Here is a 15,190-nt window from a genome sequence, read left to right as displayed (position 1 = left end):
TTTTGGATTACAAAAATTACATGATTTTAGTTTTTAAAACTTTTTAGCATTTTAAAAAAAAAAGAACCAGAACCAAAACACTTAAGGGTGATTTTGCAAAACCAAAACACGAAGATGAATCTGGATCCAAAACCTAAACAAAGGGGTCAGCGCACATTATAGAGAAATATTCACCTATTTATATGAGTGCAGGGTGTTTTGAACAGGATACGTTTAATATACCGGCAAAAGGGTTCCTGGGCATCGATATACCGATGCTTTTATCCTGAAGACATCAGGATAACGACATCGGTATCCCGACCCCCACCATCTCGAAGGTAAGTATATGGGTAAGTATTACACTTAGGTTTAGGGACCCCCAGAGGGAGATTAGGGTTAGGCAGCCCCCGGAGAGGGTTAAGCTGTGGGAGGGGGGTTAGGGTTAGGCACCAACGGCGGGAGGCTAGGATTAGGCACCCCCCCGGGAGGGATAGGTTTAGGGTGCAGGAAGGGGGGTTAGGGTTAGGCACCACCAGGGAGAGGTTAGCAGGCACCACCAGGAGAGGTTAGGGTTAGGCACTACCAAGGGAGTGTTAGGGTTAGTGGGGGGGAGGGGAAGGATTAGGGTACTTACCACCCCAGTTGGGATTCTGGACATTCGGGCTTCCCGCATCAGGATTTGAACCAGCGGCAATTCAGCCACCAGCTATTCATACGCAACCTGTTTTGAAACATAGGATAAAAAAACATCATTATCTATTACTTTCCATGGGGAAAGCGCTGTCATTGCAGTCAGTGTTCATATGATAGGAAGATTCCATTCACAAGATTGTTTGTTCTTTAGATTCTTTATTCGACACATTCTTCGTCAATGCAATATTTAACCCCATATTGTTTTTGTTTTTACCAGATTGGGATTTATGCTGTCGGCAATCAAAATGTCGACAGCATAATTTTGGGTGCAGAATGCAGATGCCGTAGTAATCTTATATAGTTATTTAAAGCGTCTTTACCGTATCGGCATCAGAACTGTAAACTTGATGTGTTATTATTACTGTGTCAGGTTTACAGTTCTAATGCTGACACAGTACAAAATGCTTTAAGTAACATTTATGCTGTCGACATTTTGACTGTCGACAGCATAGATGTCGACCAGTTAACTACCTCTTATTACAGGTGGCTTTATTCTCGGTTTATTCTCTTGTAGAATAATTTTACAGTATTGAGGAAGTGTAAGAGTAAAATTGAGATGAGGACTGCCAGCAGTAAGTGGTGGTGGATTGAGCAGCACTGTTTCCCTTGCACTATACCCGGGATACAGGTAAGTCTGGGCAGCTTGATGGTCGGTCATGCATGTAGTAGTGACACAGCCTCCAGCATCCTGTGTGAGCGGAGTGGATGTTAGTGTGGGAGTGTTCTGTGTACTCATTGCACAGCTTCTCCCCATGTACATGCATTCCTTGGCCAGGGCGTGTAATTGCCTAGGACAGGGCGGATGACAGCTTCTCTCTGGAGCATGCAGTTACAATAGGTAAGTGAAGACATTTCTGATAATAAAAACATACAGGAACTTGTCAGTCATTTTACATGGGAAAGTGATTCTTAGCCGTATGTGAGTAAGATGTGATTTTGTGCACTGGGGACTGTGGTAATGCAGATTTCCATGCTTGCAGCCGCTCTGTGTAATCTCTGCAGCAGCTGATCTAAATAAAACAGCAATTCTCAGCCTGGGCCTCATTAGGTTCATTCCTAGCACTATGGATTCTGGAAACGAAAGTACATTATGGAACTTCACACCTTGTACACAGGGGCGCCGAGAAGGGGGGGGAGCGAGTACTAATTACCCGGGCTGGGGCATGGTGGAGGGACCCGGCGGGGGCCCGGGTCCGGCACCGCTCCCCCCCTCCTCTTACATCACAGCAGCCCAGCACACGCTGCTGTGTGCTGGGCTGCACTGGGAGACTGCTCGCGGCGGCTAAGATGTAGCCACAGCGGTCTCCTAGGCCTGTGGGGGGGAGCGATCAAGCTGGTCGTGCCCCCCACTGGTTATGCGCTGGGCTGAAGGGGCTCACTGCGCCCCCCTGCGCTGCAAAACTTTTTTTTTAAATTAAGGGGGCATGGCCACACCTCCCATGATTAGGTCACGCCCCTTTTACCTGGGCCCGGTGCGGCTCTTGGCGCTCCTGCTTGTACATAAGACACAAGGGTGCAGGAATAATTTTCTATACAGCAGTTGGTGCAAATTAAAATTAAGATCATGAGTTTATAAATTAATTCTATACAGAATGTACTGTGATAACTGATTAGATATTACATTTGTGTATCATTTTTAACTGGATGCTGATATCCACATTGTATTTAGGTCTGTTACACTAACATATCAGGGAGTGTGCTACAGTGGATATGGGATGTTGGAGAGCCTGGAATCAGTAGATTTTATATATTATTAAACTACCAATTTTAGGTTAATTTAACTGAAGGAAAATGAAAATACCACCTGGATATGCATAATGTACCCTTTATGTGATTAAAAGTGCAAAAGAAGGTAAGGAAAGGTAAACAACCAACCAAAAGCCGTAACAAAAATATACAATTTTGCCAATTACCAACCAACAACAATCGTGATATTACATATTGTAGAAAAAATTTGTAGCAAATTTAATTGCAGCAATAGATAGAACATTTAACGCCACAATGTTTGTGAAACTTCTGAGCTGTCCAAGAACAATTATATTATCATAATTTGTCAACCTATATATATATATATATATATATATATTGTGTTGTATAGTTGTATAGATTGCAACCAGTCTATGGTACTATGACATTGGAGACTAGTTCACCTAGGATATGACAACCTACAGAATCTTCTAGACGGCTTGGTGACGGGAATGTCAGTGAACAACCCAGAAAGAACAGAATGTGAATGTTGCGGGTAAGCAAACACGTTGCCCCTTTCCAAAGTCATCATCCTGAGCAAAAGCACTATTGGAATGTGTGTGAGTGTACGAATGGAGGTGGATTCAATAAGTGGGAACTGTTACTTCATGATATTCATAGATGGTGCTACAAGGATGATACACATACTGTATACGTTCTGAAAACTAAAAAATACAGTAAAAGTGCATAATACAAGAGTAGTGGAAACACAGACAGGCCTAAAAAAAGTTAAGGTCTGATAATAGTGGAAAATATGAAAACAGAGATCTTGCTATTTATTTTTAAAGAGTAATGACATCCAACACCAATTAATAATTGCCCTAGCACCATAGCAAAATAGCGTGAGTGATAGGGCAAATAGAACAATTGTTGTGAAAGCGCAGACTACAGTATGCTAAGTGATGCATGTCTGGATAAAAGAATCTGGGCAGAAGTAGTCCTTACTGTAGTATACTTCAAGAATTGAGCACTTACAGTGGCAGTCAAAAATGAAACACCAATGGAGACATGGTCCGGTGAAAAGCCAAGTGTCAATCATCTCTGTGTATTTTGGATATAAAGCATATGCTCCTATCCCAAGACACAATTTAGATTCCAAATCCATCTCAGCTGTTATGCTTGGATATTGTCAACAAAGCGAAGATTACAGATTGTGAGGCATTGTCAATCGAAAGCTCAGAAAGTCAATTGACAGTCTTTCATGAGGGAGCTTCCACTGAAATTAAGCTGAATGTTGCAACACCGCTTATGATGCTAGACATGCCAACAGCTGGAAGTGTGTCAGAAATTGAAACCACTGATGCAAGTGAACAACCACAGTGCACCAGCTCTATGAGGAGCAACAAAGGTAGACCACCTAAAAGATACAGCAAGGAGTTTGCTAACTTTGTCTGCTGTGAACCTCAAACTATATAAGAAGCAAAGTCAAGCAGTGGCTGGAAAGAGTGGAAATCAACCATAGACAAGGAGCTTACAGCCTTAAACATCAATGACATGGATACCATAGTGGACAGGCAGAGCAACCATAAAACAATCATATCCAAGTATCTCTTCTGCAAGAAGCTAAACATCAGTGGAAGTCTTGTTTGCTACTAAACCCAACTTATTGCCAAGGGTTACGCCCAGTAATGAGTTATTGACTACAGAGAGATCTTTTCACTTGTTGCAAGGTATGATACATTATGTATAGTAATTGCTATATCTGCTATGTATGATTTACTGCTATACCAGTTGGACTTTGATTCAGCCTTCTTAAACTGGGCATTAGCTGAGGAGCCACTGGAACATTACAACATAAATGCATTTCCAGAGGGAAAAGTTATGCCTACTAAGGAAATCATTGCATGGACTACTGGTACATCAAACTTGACAGTGAATTGTTAGAACTGACTTTGTACTGTATGTTCTAAATCTGATCAGTGCTTATACTACAAGTGGAAGGAGAAATTAATATTTGTCATTGTTGCTTGCTGGGCAAGAAAGCCAAATAGCTGAAGTCAAATTGTTGCTAGGTAACAAGTTCAAACGAAAATATTTAGCACCATCATATCAACTAGTAGGTCTGAGAAGTAAACAAAATTTGAATGCTTGGACTGTTACTATTGACCAACAAATGTACAAATTTGGTATGGCAGATGCTAAACCTGTATGTCAGCACACCAGCTGACAGAAGTACATAAATATCTAAAGCTAATGTATGTGTCCAATTTCAGAGGCAGAGATAGAAGAAATTAGAAGAGTTCCTTATCAAAGTGCCATTGCAACGTTAATGTATGCATTGGTACAGGGCCATCTCTTCCATTGGGCTTGTTGGGCAGTTGTCCAAGGGCCCGAAGCTTGTAGGGGCCCACCAACCCACCCCGCTACAGCCGCAGGTACTCACCTCAGTCCCAGTTTCACTTCATCCGTCGGCTTCAGACCAGTCAGATAGAGTCTCTCTGCATGTGTGGGAGGTCTGATGAGCATGCAGGAGGATTTAATGCTATTGACCATTTACATTTTTTTCCCGTGAATGGGTGGGTAGGGGCCCCGGTGCATCGATTTGCCCAGGGCCGACACTGCTGTTAAGACAGCCCTGCATTGGTACACATCCAGACATCACTCATGCAGTCAGTCTTATCAGCCAATTCGCTATCAATCCTGGAAAAGAACATTGGATTGCTATTAAGCGCTGTATTCAATTTGGCTGCGAAAAGTCGGAATCGGTGATATATTATCGCCGATGACGTCATTTTCGCATTTATCAATTATCCCTGTATTCAATTACAAAGACTTTTCGCCGGTGCGAAAAGTCTGCAAAAAAACGGGGAAAACTTTTCACCATGTTGTACAAGGCGAAAAAAAGTGCAGAATTGGGGTTTAGGGGTGCAGGCTTAAAAAAAATAGCCTGTACCCCTGGGAATGACCAATAAAAAAGATCTGTTTAAAAAAATGTTTTTTTAAAAAATCGGGACACCCCCAAAAATTATGTTTAATTTTGGGGTGTAAAAAAAAAATAGGGAACACAGGCCCTGATTCAGAGCCGGCTCGCTCTGAATCTGGGCGGCCTGGTTTTTTTTTTCAATCCGGCCTCCTGGCCACTCGCTAAGCTGTGGGTGACCACCCACAGCTTTTGTGAGCGGCCAGGTGATGGTCGCAATGGTCGCGACCATCGGGCTTGCGACAAGACCCTTGTGGTAGGTTCTTGTTCCCGCAAGCCCCAGTGAGCTTCCTGCTCTAATAGAGTTCCTTTGGGAACACCTCCGTTTGGCCGTTTGGCCAGCCACCCCCCTCCCCGGGCCCCGTTTTGTTGCGAGCCCTGGAGGGTGAGGGTTAGGTTAGGGGCTCCCGGGGGGACTTAGGGTTAGGCACCCCTCCGGGAGTTTATGGTTAGGCTACGGGAAGGGGGTTAGGGTTAGGCAGCCCCGGGGTGAGACTTAGGGTTAGGCTGCGGAGAAGGAGGGGTTAGGTTTAGGCACTTAGAGGGGGGGTTAGGGTTAGGCACTTGGGGGGGAGGTTAGGGTTAAGCACCCCTAAGGGAGGGTTAGGGATAGGGGGAGGTTAGGTTACTAATGTGGCTGGCGGTAAATTATACTGATTCCCTCTGTAGTGCCCATTGTGGATTACCATTTCCTTACATTTGTTCACTTACTTTGGGGTTTAGGGTAATGCGAGCGGCCAGGTGATGGTCGGACTTGGTGATGGTCGGGCTTGCGATGAGACCCTTACGGTAGGGTCTCGTGGCCGCAAGCCCCAGTGGACCTCCTGCTCTAATAGAGCAGGAAGTCCACCTACTGACATCACAAGTGGTGGCTGGGCAAACGGAGGCGTTCCTGCAGGAACGCCCACAAACGGCAGGCGTTCCTGCAGGAACGCCTCCGTTTGCCCAGCCACCCCCCCTCCCCGCCTACAAAACGGGGCGAACTGTCGATCAACATCAACAGCCGCCCCGTTTGTTGCGAGCACAGGAGCGAGTGCTTTTTGCGCTCGCTCCGGGGCTCGAGCGTGGGCATTGGTCCACCATCAACCCGCTTTCGAGCGCTATGCGCTTGCGAGCAGGTATGAATCAGGCCCTATGTAATTAGTGAGGAGAATCTTGCCGATATTATAACCAAAGATTTGATCTCACATGTACTAAATACCTTTCTACAAAATGCGGGCTGGAATGTATTTGTAATGTATTTGTATTTGTAATGTTGATGTTGTGTTATGCTATGCGTGTTTATACCCTCTTAGGTTTTTGGTTACAGATGAAGCATCCAAAATGTGCTATGTGTTGTTTATGTAACCAGAGGCAGCCTTGAGCAAAGGTGGGTTGTTGAGAGCGCCCTGTGCTGTCTCTGTCCAGCGGCACTTGGAACCCGGAGTGCCAGAGGCTCGACTGCATACCGCACCTCTCGGCTCCTCCATAGTGAGAGGACGTGCCCCTGAGAGTCGCCATAATGGAGAGAGTTGGCATTACAGAGGCCAGTGACACTGCAAGTTCCAATGCACCACCGCTGCTATACCACTGTATATAAACCAGCGTGTGCATATGTCACTGCCACCACTGTAATTATATGCCCACTGTCCACACACCACCTATGCTCCCCTATACGTTCCTGGCTGAATCTGGTACATCCATTATATGTGCAATGTTTACCTGTTGTACATACAGTACCTGCTCCATTACCCCTATACAATAATCCAAAACCCTGGTTAAGTTACCTATCAGTATCATGTGGACTGACCTCCATCAGACACTGCTGCCACCTATACTAACTGTAGGGTCTACCAATAAATCATTATAGGAAACAGACACCTACAGTATCTGGTGACAAAGACACTGGGCCTGATTCAGACCAGCTCGCTAAATGCAGCCACTCGCTCCCAGCGTATTTAAATTTTGCAAAGTGACGTCAAGGCAGCCGCTCGCTCGCCTAGGCATAAGCAACCCCACTATGTCTTGGCGAGCGATTACTTTGGCAGCACAGACGGTGTAATGGTTAGCGTTACTGCCTCACATAAATAAGGTCATGGGTTAAATTCCCACCATGGCCCTAACTGTTTGGAGTTTGTATATTCTCCCTGTGCTTGCGTGGTTTTCCTCCGGGTACTCCGGTTTCCTCCCACACTCCAAAAATATACTGGTAGATTAATTGGCTCCCAACAAAATTAACCCAAGTGTGTGTATGTGTTTGTGTGTGAGCATGTGATAGGGAACATAGGGCCTCATTCAGAGCCGGACGCTATTTGCGCTCGCTCGTTCAGAAAAAACGGGTGGCTATTCAAATGAACCGTTGGCTCTTTGCGGTCTGTTCACGCCTCTAGGTCTGAACGAGCGAACCAAACATGCGGTAGTTTTTTGGAAAGCTACGCCCCCTGGCCGCTCGCATCCTACGTCATGTCCGCTATTTATTAGATTAATCGAGTACATCGACCAGCGTATGAACTGCTCGCTATTCTTGTGGTTGGTTTTTCCTACCGCAATCTTGCGAGCAGTTCTGACTATAAAATAACCCAGTGACGTGGTCAATGACGCTGCTGTATTAATTATGCACAGCCATAAAACGCCCGTTTTGACCTTTAAGCACGCCTGCGTTCAGATCTCCACTCCCCGTTTTTAAGCACCTTCCCCTGTTACCACCCACATACGCCTCCTCCTGTCACTCAAAATAGCAGGAATTCGCTATTTAGCGAACAAACGATTTTCGGCCGCACTGACTGGTTCGCGCATGCGTATTACGATCCGTACGCATGCGCAGTTGGGCAAACATCGCTCGGAACGAACGAGCGGCCGCTTACGAGCGGCTCTGAATCAGGCCCATAGATTGTAAGCTCCACTGGGGCAGGAACTGATGTGAATGGCCAAATATTCTCTCTGTAAAGCGCTGCGAAATATGTGTGCGCTATACAAATAACTGGTAATATTATTAATAATAATAATAGTTTATACACGCCCACCAGCCTGTTTCTAGCCGCCTACTAGCGTACGTCATCTCCAGGAAGTATACTGTATACAACCATTGGAACATCGGGTTCCATCGGATCTGACCACAGCACTTGTGGTTGACTGTACCCTACCGCAAGCACTGCGAGCGCTTCAGTGTATAAATCAACCAGGTGACGTGTACTATGACGCTGCCTGTTAAATATTCACGCTCCAACACACTCCCCCGTTACTACTGCCCTGCCCCTGTTACCATCTACAAACGGCCTCTCCTGTCACTCATTCCACTGGGCTGTCTTTGCGGGGCGAGCGAGCAAAATCCGATCGCTCGTACTAGTTTCCGCATGCGCACTGCGAACTACACTCATGCGCACATTAGCGAACATCATCTGCAATGAGCTTGCTAGTGAACGGGTCTGAATCAGTCCCGCAGTGCAATGCATAGCCTTTTGTAATGACAATTATATAAGCAGAGGCCCCATATGGTCACCAACACACAAAGCAGAGGTCAACCTAGTCACCTGTATAAGATGCAGAACTATGGGCCTCATTCAGAGGCGGCTGGAGGATGCAAGCGGTCGCTCAGAAACTGGGCGGCCACTTGCATCCTGACCGCCCGCCTCTGTTGCGGTCGTTAGGCTGTGGGTTTACACCCACAGCTCTAACGACCGCTCGGGTGATGGTCGCGATGGTCAGAGACCATCCCGACCATTGGGGCTTACAACGAGACCCTAGGGTAGGGTCTCACTTGTCGTAAGCCCCGGAGAGCTTCTGGCTCTGTCAGAGCCGGAAGCTCTCCACTGACATCAATAGTGATGTCAGTGGGGCCTCCCCCAAACGGCAGGCGTTCCCATAGGAACGCCTCCGTTTGGGCTGCCACCCCCCTGGCCCGCCTTCCAAACGGGGCGAGCTGTCAATCAACATCGACAGCTCACCCCCTTTGGAAAGAGACCCGCTACAACCAGCGCTGTCGGTCGTAGCGGGTCTCACGCATGTGCACGAGGGAGCCGGCTCCCTCGTGCGCATGCGCACTGGCAAAACATCGAGGCGGCCGTGCGGTCGTAGACCGTACGGCCGCCTCTGAATAAGGTCCTATATCTTGTCACTATAACAGTGTGCAGAACCCATGCAATGACCAGTATAGCATTAGGAGCCCTGACGGTGACTATTCTGATTTCCAGTATACGATGCAAAACACCAGCAAAAAACACAGAAGAACTTTTATAAATAGATGCAAAAGTCACATTTACCGTTTAAAATATAATAAAGTAATAACACAAGTGTGAAATACAATACTAAGGGGGTGATGCATGACGCATCCCATCACTCTTTGCAGGAATGCGGGTGTTAATTACGCCGGTATGCATGAAGAAAATCATGAAGGACCACTCTCTCGGTAAGAGCTGTCCTTTGCAAATGAGGGACTTCCAGGTCTACGACCCAGAAGTCCCTCTGGTGTCATTCTGTGCATGAACAGAATGACACACATGCCACGGGGGATGCTGGGAGGGATCTGATTGGATCCCTCTCACAGCAGTCTCTCCAAATAGAAGCCCATAGGCTAGTATAGGGTAACGCCATCAGAAAATTCGGGGCTTGAGGCATATGAGAAATGCCGTCAAACCCACATTTTGACCGTATTTCTCCCGTTGCTGCATCCTGCCCTTAAAGCTAAATAAAACACAAACATCTGTTGTTTTGTCCCTTACGAATGAAATGGACATCTTCTTTGCTGATTAAGGGGGCGATTCATACCTGGCCGCTAAGCCGCGTTCGCTTGCTATGGGCGATTGTCGCCCATCTGCGCATGCGTATGTGGCAAAATACGAATGCGCAGAACCAGTCCGTGTGATGGGGAAGTGCTCTCTCGAAGCCCGCAGATGGGCCGCTACTTTGAGTGACAGATAGTGCCGTTCGTGGGTGGTAACAGGGGAAAGGTCGGGAAAACGGGGGAGTGGATAAGCATCAAAACGGCGCTCTTTGGGCGTGCCATCGTACACACGTCACCTGGTTGTATTTCAGTCTGCAGTGATCACAGTGCATGCAGTGGTGTAGGGTCTACGTTAAGGGCTGCGAGCAGCTCCGATGGCTCTCGATGTCACTGAATAATAAGACACTTCCTGGAGATGACGTGTACTTAGAACATACTTGCCGACAATCTGACTGCCCCTTCCGGGAGGGAGCAACCAGATCGGCATGACTGGGGGGCGTAGCCAACAAACGGGGGCGGGGCCGGCCAGTGGATGAGAGTTTGCGGGCGGGGGACGGAGCCACGGAATCACGTCATTTTGGCCCCGCCCCCGCTACACACTGCCGATATTACAGGCAGTGTGAAGCAGGGGGCGGGGCCAAAATGACGTGATTCCGCTGCGGGGGCTTTACATGTAAGTATGGGGGGGATAGGAGGGGTCGCTGGCAGCCAGGAGGATTGCCTGCCTTCCCGGGAGGTCGGGAGCGGCACCCGATTTTCGGGAGGCTCCCAACCAAATCGGGAGGGTAGGCAAGTATGACTTAGAAAGAAAAGTGGGCGTCATTACACCAGTGAGCGTTCACTCTGCCATCGCTCTCACAGACATATAGGGCGTCCTTTAGCCTAGCTGCATTTGCATATCCACCCCCTGACGGCTGTGAGAGAGCACAGCTTGCGTCCGGGTCTGAATGAGCTCCTACAGTAAGTCCAAATGGAGATATCAATTAAAGCAAATAGACAGTTGAGGCTTCGTATAATTTTAGTGGCCAAACAAATGAAGTAGAGGGGTCAATCCACACTAAGGGCCTGATCAGACTTGGGAATAGAGGGTCTGATTCAGAGCCGGACGCTATTTGCGAACGGTCGTTCAGAAAAAGGGGCCGGCTATTTAAATTGAGCGCTCGCTCTTTGCGGTCTGTTGACGCCTCTATGTCTGAGCGAGTGAACGAAACATGCGCTCGCTATTTTGTAAAGACGCCCCCTGGCCGCTCGCATCCTACGTCATCTCCGCTATTTATTTGATTAATCGAGTACATCGAAAGGCGTCTGAACTGCTCGCAGTGCTTGTGGTAGGATTTTCCTACCGCAATCATGCGGACAGTTCAGGCTAAGAAACAACCAAGGGACGTGGTCGATGACGCTGCTTTGTTAATTATGCACACCCTTGAAACGCCCGTTTTGACCGTTTGGCACGCCTGCGTTCGGATCTCCACTCCCCGTTTTCAAGCACTTTCCCCTGTTACCACCCACAAACGCCTCATTCTGTCACTCAAATTAGCAGGCATTCGCTATTTTGCGAGCACACAATTTCCGACCGCAATGACTGGTTGGCGCATGCGTATTACAACCCATACGCATGCGCAGTTGTGCGAACATCGCTTGGAGCGAATGAGTGGCTGCTTACGAGCGGCTCTGAATCAGGCCCAGAGAGAGATATCTCCCTCAACTGATCATCTTGGTGACACCATGCTGCACTGCAGGTGGGGCAGATTTAAAATGTGCAGAGAGATTTAGGACCTCATTCAGAATCGGTCATAAGCGGCCGCTCGGTCGTACGCCTAACGACCACAAAACTGAAAAAGGAGGCAATCGCACGGCCGGTCGGTCGCAACCAAAGTGACGCCCATACGTGAACAATGCACCTCCTCTAGCTAGCGAGTGATAGCAGTTAGCGATCGAGTCAATCGTTGTCAGTCGTTGTCAGTCGCTGTATGTTAATTTTTTTCTGATGGTTGCAGCCGCTTGTGTTGTGTTCAAATTACATCAAATATTAACAAAAAAAACGCATAGAATAAGCCGTCCCCATGAAATACATTTATTCTTATTATTCGCTAATGCAAACGCAACTGAATCAATTACATGCCAATTAGCAGTTTTATTAACTACAACAAACGATTATTAGCTGCTTGCATTGTGTGGCACAAAATAGAAACATCAATCCTAACATCAGTCACATTCGATAGTATCGATTGTAGTCTGGGGCTTGAGAGAGCACGTACCCAACCTCAAGCTGTACGATCAGCCAGTCCTCTAACCTGCTCGCAGAGTGACGTTTTACTACTTCCGGCCTTCTATGTCAGTCGTAGCTGGAAATTTATGTACGCTGCTAAAACGCCCTGAAAACGCTGAGGAATGCCTGCGTTTTTAGACCACCACCCCCGTCAACACCCACAAACGGCCTTTCATGTCAATCAACTCCCGGAAGCCACTTCCTGCTTGTAAGCCGTACGATCAAAAGCATTTTGGATCGCAAAGGTCTCGTACGCACATGCGCACAACTAACCGTACGCATGCGTGGTTTGGAAACATCGGATGCGTACGACCGAGCAGCCGCTTACGACCGACTTAGATTTGGGAGGAGTGTTTCCAAACTGACATCTAAATTGTAGAGTAATAATAAAGCTGTGCAGTATTTGTGGGCTACATGTAAAAGCAGCCAGTATTTACCCCACATGTAAAAAAATTATGTATTTACACCCCTTGCATTGCAACATGGTTTGTTCAGGTTCAGAGTGGAGAGAGATATCCCACTCTGGGCCTGATTCAGAGCCGGACGCAGGAAGTCCACATACTGACATCACGAGTGATGTCAGTAGGGCCGCCCACAAACGGCCTCCGTTTGCCCAGCCACCCCCCCTGCCCACCTCCAAAACAGAGCAAGCTGTCAATCACTGTCGACAGCTGCCCCGCTTTGGTGCGAGACCCGTACCGACGGAGCGCCCGTCACTGGCCGGGTCTCGCTGGCATGCACATGTGCAGTGCGGGACCATCGACCCGCTTGGGAGCGCTGTGCGCTCGCGAGCGGGTCTGAATCAGGCCCTCAGTCAGAAGCTTGTGCTGCTGGTTGTCATCTCCAGCACTGCATCTCGTTATACCTGCCCTCTAAGGCCTCTACTTTCCTCTGTTCTGCCACTCTGAGGGGTAAATTTACTAAGAATCGAGAATGGTGGAGTTTAGTTTTTTTTATCTCGATTTGCTTCGCCGAATCTCGGGTGATTTTCCCGTTTTTCATCTCTCAAATTTACTAAGAAGTGAGTTTAGCTGAGAATGAGTTGGCCGATGGTGAAGCAGATCAAGATACAGTATCTCCTCCGAGTTGCAAGTGAAGATGAGATTACTCACTCGAAATTGCAGGGTCTTCTCTCTGCAAATCTCTCCTGAACTAGCATATCAGACACATTTGGAAGCAGGTAAGTATGTGTGAATGGGTAGGTGTATGGAATAAAGTTTTACTAGGTAAAATGTGTTTTTATTTAACTATTTATTTTACAGTGGGGGTATGGGTGCCGGCAGCCTGCTGGCACTTGTAGTTCCACAAGTGCCAAAGGGCAGGCATGCTAGCATCTGTAGTCCCACTGTAAAATGCAATAGTTTAATTCTATTTTTCACTTTATTACCCCCGTACCCAACGCTACAGGGGTGTTGGGAAGAGCCCCGGGCTTCAGACCAAGTCTGGGGTTTCAGGGGGGGACCCCTTCCTGGGGGGGTACCCACTTCAACTGAGATCCCCAGCTTGGCCTGAGCGGCTTGGGCTGATAATGCTTTGGCCACAAAGCCCCAGTAACAGGTTTCTGGGCTGTGGCATTACAGTCTGGCTGTTTTGAGTCCGTTGCTGGTTTTAATTATAGGGGGACCCCTACACAATCTATTTCCCCCTATAATTAAAACCAGGACTGGCCCTGCAGCCTGGTGCTGGTACCTAAATTACCGTGGAACCCTACTCATTTTGTTCCTCATAAATTTAGGTACCAGGACTGGCTGGCAAGTCCGGGGCTGGTTAGGCTTTTTTTGGGGGGGGACCCTATGTCATTTGTTTTTGTAAATATACCCTATTTAAACTATTTACAGGCAGAAACATACACAAATCACAATGATTTGTGTATGTTTCAGAAAAACTCGCAGCTCTGGTGGTGAGTGTTTAAAACTTCAATTTGGCAGAGAGTTTGCAGACATCTCACCCGAGATTGTCATCTCGATTCTTGGTAAATTTGCGAGCTGTATCTTTTAGGTGAAAAGTACTCCCGATGGTGATAAGATTCGCGTTTGCTATCTCACCCGAGTTTTACGAGTGCGAAATCTCTGTCTACTCACCGGACTTTGCCTTTAGTTAATTTGCGAGTTGAAAATCATGCCTAAACTCTCCTAAGAATGGCATCTCGACCAATCTCGATTCTTAGTAAATTTACCCCTCAGAGGTTGATCCTGAATCAGATGTATCTTGCTTCCCGGTGGCAAACTGGCACATTTTTTGCATGAAGCTCACGCACAGAAGCGACTTTCCGCATTTGGACGGAGCTCAGCTGGATTTTTTGTTTCGTGAAATATTATTATTATTATTATTATTACCAGTTATTTATATAGCGCACACATATTCCGCAGCGCTTTACAGAGAATATTCGGCCATTCACATCCGTCCCTGCCCCAGTGGAGCTTACAATCTATATTCCCTACCGCATGCTCACACACATACACACTAGGGTAATTTTGTTAGGAGCCAATTAACCTACAAGTATATTTTTGGAGTGTGGGAGGAAACCGGAGTACCCGGGGGAAACCCACGCAAGCACAGGGAGAATATACAAACTCCACACAGTTAGGGCCGTAGTGGGTATCGAACCAACGACCTCAGTGCTGTGAGGCAGTAATGCTACCATTACACCGTCTGTGCTGTTTTGGGGTAGAAATTAGGTGGTGGCAATTCGATCGCATGTAACCACTCTGACTTGAGGGGGTATCATGCAGTGTCAATCAAAGGCTCCATGCGATTCTGAGACGGGCGCAAAGAGAAGGGGCGCCTGTCTCTGACGCATCTATTGCACCTGCAGGCTGGTGCAAGCGCTAATGATGACGGTCGAGGCTGCTGGCGTACAATGAAAATTGTTACCGCTTGCAGA

The sequence above is a fragment of the Taudactylus pleione genome, unplaced genomic scaffold, assembly GCF_031769625.1.
Source record: "Taudactylus pleione unplaced genomic scaffold, aTauple2 ptg000791l, whole genome shotgun sequence".
Taxonomy (NCBI): domain Eukaryota; kingdom Metazoa; phylum Chordata; class Amphibia; order Anura; family Myobatrachidae; genus Taudactylus; species Taudactylus pleione.
Note: the sequence above shows the minus strand (reverse complement) of the source record.